This window comes from Alligator mississippiensis, chromosome 10, assembly GCF_030867095.1.
Source record: "Alligator mississippiensis isolate rAllMis1 chromosome 10, rAllMis1, whole genome shotgun sequence".
Classification (NCBI taxonomy): domain Eukaryota; kingdom Metazoa; phylum Chordata; order Crocodylia; family Alligatoridae; genus Alligator; species Alligator mississippiensis.
Genome location: NC_081833.1, coordinates 17,960,480 through 17,966,480, shown reverse-complemented (window position 1 = coordinate 17,966,480; position 6,001 = coordinate 17,960,480). Strand labels below are relative to the sequence as shown.

General features: G+C 53.3%; 1 long non-coding RNA gene across 1 annotated transcript; it reads right to left on the bottom strand.

Annotated features, from left to right (window-relative positions):
* Positions 1-1,127: 1,127 nt before the first annotated feature.
* LOC132243538 (uncharacterized) lies at positions 1,128-3,165 on the bottom strand. Its single transcript, XR_009455150.1, has 2 exons — positions 2,385-3,165; positions 1,128-1,292 (listed from the first exon to the last, which is right to left on the bottom strand). It is a non-coding gene; the product is annotated as an uncharacterized LOC132243538 (long non-coding RNA).
* Between the last annotated feature and the right edge of the window lie 2,836 nt (positions 3,166-6,001).

Here is a 6,001-nt window from a genome sequence, read left to right as displayed (position 1 = left end):
GACTGTACATTGGGGAAGGACCCAATCTCTCAGCACTACATGAGTGCGCGTGCACACACACACACACACACACACACACACACACACACACACACTGCAATTCTGCTCCTCTTTCTATATCCTTTCTCTATATATTTGGCTTTTGGATGACAAGAAATACAGCTGTAGTGTAGGAAACTGAGCAGAGAAATCCCTGGGCTGTCGGGAAACGGAGTGAGAATTGTTATTCTCTCCTGAGCTTTGTCCCAGGACAAGAACAAGGCCCAGCAGTGAATTGGTTACATGCAGCCTGTCCCTGCTGTTTCCCTTTGTGACTCTTGATCATAAAGCAAGGCAGATGATCTTTGATTATGTTTGCAAAGCTGCCCCGCTCTGTTTCCTAGATGATGTATCAGCAGAGGGTTCTCATGACCGCTGGATGTCAATCTTGCTGTGCAGATCCGCAGTGATGTGGGTGAGTGACAGATGGCTTCAGGGGAAATGGGCTTCAGCTTCTAAATGGTCTAACTCACAGTTTGCTGCACATTGCACATTTTCTGAATTGGCCCTTTCTGAAACAGTGTCCTTGTCCTGCCATCTTTGAGTCCTTGGGTTCTTGATCAAGGGAGATGAGCGGGACGGAGGTCTTGGGCCTGAGGCCCTGGTGCAGGACACAAACCATCAGCACTCAGTTCTGCTGCCACTGAATTGCAGATATCTGCAAGGCTTCTTCCTGTCCTCCCACTGTCTTGCCTGCTGGGAACACAAAGTCATCAGAGCTGGGAGCATCTCTCACTGAGTCTGTCCAGTGCTGAGAGGCCCTGGCTCCAAGTGGAGCCTTCTGGGGATTAGTGCAATGCAAACAGACCTCTGCCAGCCGTTCTTTAGGGAACCCAGAGGTCTTCTGGCGGCTTGCAGCAGAACCTGCTTAGTGCTGCTTTTTCCACCAGCTGGAACAGCAGAAAGAGCAAGAGGGTGGAGCAACTAGTCAGAAGACTAAGAAGTGTAACCCCAGTGCACTCAAGTAATGTGCTCCCCCTCACCAGATAGAAGGGATGGGTGGCAAGGCAGGTGTGCTGTGAGAGGGATATGCAAAACGCAGGCCAGATCGCTCTACACCCTATTGTGTCAGTCCAGTACAAGGGATGCTTAATCATATACAGATGTATTAATATATACAGAATTTAAAGGAAATTGATATTCATAAACATATACAAATATACAATATCATATCTTGCTATGTTCTGCAGATAAAGGCTGAAAGATTGCACCCCTTCAGGCAGCCCGAAGCAAGGGGTTGATGATCAGTTGATCTAAAATGGATATACAACAAGTAAAGACAGGTGAATGCAAATAAATACAGCTGAACATCATTCAAACACAAATATGCACAGGTAAGTATAGGTAAGTATAGACAACCATCAGGGAAGGGGTCCGAGCGGCGTTCCTTAAGCAGTTTATACTTAACGCTCTATTAAACTACCAATATACAAAGATAAAATATCCGCAAAATATAAGGCGCAGTGTCACAAAATATGAGGAGCTCTCCCACAAAATATAAGGTGCATCAGCAACTGGTTTAACTTAATTCCATAATTGCCCCACGGCCCAGGCTGATCATGGGGACACTGGCTGTGCTCCAGGCTGCAGGGGGAGGAGAAGATCCTCCGTGCTCCCTAAGCCTATGACGGGCCCAAGGGATGCCTCCCTAAGAAAATCCCAGATTTTGGGAGCTCCTTCCAGCTCAAGCTTCCCTGAGGATAAATTGCCTCCCAGCTGGGGAAGCTCCCCTCCCCTGTGGGAATCCCTTCCTCAACAACCCTCGATTCTGTGGGCATGAATGGGGCATCCTCGTCCCCTCAGCCAAGGTGTTCCTCTCATGCAAGGCCTCCTAGGCCCTAGCTCCCCTTTGGACACCACCCGCAGGTGGCCCTGTGCACCGTGGTGTGCTCCAAGGGCTCTGTCTTCTGCAGGGGTTGGAGGCCCAGGCCACCTTGTGCGGCACTGGGGCTCAGTCCCTCCCTGGATCCTCCGTGCATCGTTGTGTGCACCGAGCCACTGGCCCTGTGCCAGTGACTGCAACTCTGAGCGGCTCTCAAGGCTCTTGATCCCTCCCGGATTGCTCCGTGCAGCATTGTCTGACTGCTAGGGGTGAGGACCTGAGCTGCCTTGTGCAGCTCACAGAGTCCTGGCCCATCAACTGGCCCATGCGCTTGTGCGGGCCGGGCCCCAATCCCGCTGCCATGTGTGGGCCGGGGACGAGCTGGGCCCGTCTTCGTGCGCGCGTGCTGTGGCCAGCAGCCCGGGCACACGGGGTTGGAGAGAACCGACGGTGCGGTTTGCTACGCGCGAGCTAGAATTAGTTACAGAGGTGTAATGGTTGATTGAAAAGATTGTTTACTTACACCCAAAGATGGTATTGGTGTAGGCTGGACAGGTTTCCAGGCACAGCTCCCGCTTAGATCCTTGCTAGAGGAACATGACAAATTCGATTGCTCCCACGGAGCTGTTCAGGCTCCGCGGGTTCGGTTTGGGGTTCGAAAGGTTCCCCGGAGTTGCTTAGGCTCTGCTGGTCCGAAGTTACAGGAAAGGGATACGTCTGGGATTGCGATCGGCGACGGGGAGAGGCTAGAAGCGAAAGCCCCATAGGTTCGGTTCTACTGCCTCTATTGCCTGCTTAGGGGAGGCGCGTTGGGTCCATGAGGGTCCGCAGCGCTTCACACGAAGTCTCTCTCTTTTCCTCCCTCCTCCGGCTTGGGCGGAAACTACCCAAGCCTTTTCTATGGCTAGCAAGCCAATCGCTAGCCGCCACGTGTGCCTACATTTGGAATTGGCCAATAATATGGCGCGAATCCGAATACAAATGGCAGGAACTCCTTTGCAGCGTGTATCACTCGTATGCAAAAGAAATGCACCCTGCAAAGAAGCTGTAATTTGGCAGGAAATCCCCCATTGCACCAGAGTTCTCTCTCGCAGCAGAGAACTCTACCATGCAAAGAAAGCGACAAATAGCGGGAAAATAATTTAGCGGTGCCGAAGCGCACACACAAACAAAAATCACAACTTTGGGTTGTGACAGCACTGAGTTCCTGGCTTCACACCAGGGGTTGCAGACCTGAGCTGCCTTGTGCAGCTCCCAGGGTCTCCGCTCTGTGCACTGGCCTGTGCACTGGGTGCCTGGCCTCCTGCCAGGGGTTGCAGACCCGAGCTGCCTCGAACAGCTCCCAGGGTCTCAGCCCCGTATGCTGCAGCGTTGGAATGGCACGGGAGTCTTTCGGGCTCTTCTGGGGACTGGCTCCGCCCACTGGGCAGCTCTCCCCAACTCTTCCTCCGCCCCTCTCTCTTCGTCATCCCCCGACACGTGTGCTGCATGCTGGGCACGCTGCTCCTTTTATTCTCTCCACAGGCTCCGCCCCCAGAGTGCTATCGACCTGCCAAGTGCAGGCTCCAACCAGGTCCAGGGCTCTTTGTGGAAAGCCCCTTCCCAGCAGTTACCTGATTGGTGGACATGCTCCACCAATCACAACAAAGATTCTCCGAGGCCGGGCATGCCGGGCCGTATGGGTAAGTCTGCCACACAAGGCAAATGGCAGTGTCTCCTCAGTGAGGGGAGGCTTCGTAGACTTCACTGACATTAGGGCTGGAGGGGACCTTGGAAGATCATCGAGTCCAGCCCCTGCCCCCGGGGCAGGAAGTCAGCTGGGGCCATAGGATCCCAGCAAGATAAACATCCAGTTTTCTCTTGAAGGTGTTCAAAGTAGGTGCTTGAACCGCCTCCGATGGAGCCATTTTGAAACTGGGTTATGTGCACTGAACTTCCGTCCTGTTAAATGCTTAACCCAGTTCCTGATCACTTAAACCAGTTTATGTGTAACTTCTGTCCCAAGTCATCAAATTTCCCCAGCAAGGCCTTTACCCTTTGACCCATTGCTCCTGGCTGTTCTCATCTCTTCTCTGTATCCCTCCAACCCGTTCCTGTGACTGCAAGCAGCCTCCCTGCAGGGACACAGAGGTGCTGCCTGCTCCTCAGAACGCTTTCCTGAGTCTTCTGTCTACTGCGGGGCCCAAGGAGCTTGTGACATCCTCTGTGAAGAATCCAGGAGAAACAGCCCAGCCAGGACTTCAGAGCCAGCAGCTGATTTGTAGATTATGGTGTCCCGCGTGGCAGTGGATGGGGACAGAGGGAGAGCATTCACCCTTTAACACAGCAGCATTTGGTCCAGAAGAGGTTGCAAGTGCCCTAGGAATCCCCTTCACTCTGACTGCTCTGGGGACTGCTGGATGCAAGAGATCTCTTCTGCCTGGGGAGAGCACAGCGGTGTGTCCGTGGCTCTTGTGACACTGAATATGGCCCCTATGAAGACTGCGGTTTCTGTGGATGGTAAGGGGGTGGAAACCCCAAACCTGCCCTAACTTTCCAGTGTATGAGAGGGACCAACCTCCTTTCTGCTGCTTCCCCCACACAGAGAAGGCTGACAGACAGACAGGGAGGTAAGAGGCATAGAAGAGGAAAGGCAGAGGAGCGCAGAGCAGGGCCACTTCCCCCTGGTATTCTCTCTGGAGGCTCTTGTGAGTTCTCCATTCCCCAGAGCTCTTTTTCCATGTCCTGCTGGGCTGTGCCCACAGACAGGACCTGTATGGGGCACTTTCTGCCTGCCAGCATCCTGCTCAGATTGGCCTGGGCACCCAGAGCCCCTTCTCCACGGCCCCTCTGAGCTGAGGTGTGGGGATGGCATGTGCAGACCCCTGATTGTGAGCACAGGCAATGTGTAGAGGGAGCACAGGGGGCCACGTACCTCCCTCCCCCTCCAAGATTGACTCTTGCAGTGGGGGAGTGGGGGTGGCAAGGGAAGTGCGGTGGTACTTGCTGCCTGTGCCTCAGGGGATGGCAATCAGCTGCTGGGGGACCCCCTCTCTGGTCGGTGATCAGCTACTGACGCCCTCAGAGACTCAGGAGGCACAAGTCGCCCATGATTATGAGAGCGCAGGAGGGAATCCTTAGCCATGGCACATCACGCAGACGCGTCCCCTTGCACCAACTGAGTGTAGCAAGGCACTGAACGAGGTGAGCTCTCATCTTACTCTGAACAAAAGCTCTGCCTCAAACACAGCTGACTCCATCCTCAGCTTCTCCCTCTTGCTAGACCATGCTGCAAAAGTGTAACCCTGCATGAGTCGTGTGATGAACATCTTTCACTCTTGTGACATGAATTAGTTTCTGGTGCCTAGACACGAACAGTGAGGCTGCTCTGATGCATTGTAATCCCAGCACGTTGGAGCAGACCAGATTAATTGAGTGTCCTGGAGCATGGTAATTACCACGCTCCTGCAGCCTCCAGCATCTTGGGTATCAGCGTCCTGACACTTCAAAATGGAGTGAGGGCGCTTTAAATAAAGTTCCTTCGGTCAGCTTTAGTTAAAGTGCCCCCTACTACCATTTTAAAGTATGGGGATGCTGGGCCAAGAAATACTCTGGGCGCTTTAAGTAGAGTGGCTCTCAGAACCAGTGTAATTAAATCCACCCCCTCCCTACCAGCTCCCAGACCACGTGTATAAGCGCCCCGTACCGCTGCACTTCAGGTGGTTACAGAATGAATGGGAACATATTGTAGTTTTGAGAAGTCCCTCTGGAACAATATGTCCATGTGCCCTGCACAGAGGTTGGGCAGTGACCCTGGATACCTGAATTCACAGGGCTGGGCTGGACGGATGCGGAAATGGTCTTGTCCTTCTCTCCTCAGATGACTCCTCTTCTTCAGCCTCCCTGTATCTGTGCAGCTCTTCTGGATCCTCCACTTCCCTTTTCTAAATGTGTCGTCTCTTGAGTGCACTCTGCATCCCCCGAGCAGGGGACAGATTTGCATGAAGGGTCTGTTCTCCCGCTCCAAGTGTTTTAAGAGACAGTTGGATGGTCCCAACCAGAGACCTGTTTGCCTCAGGAAGCCGAGCTGTTCTGGATTCCCACCATGGCCTTGGGCCCTCTCGTCCTCATGCTTGTCCTGTTCTGCTTTGGTAAGGGAGG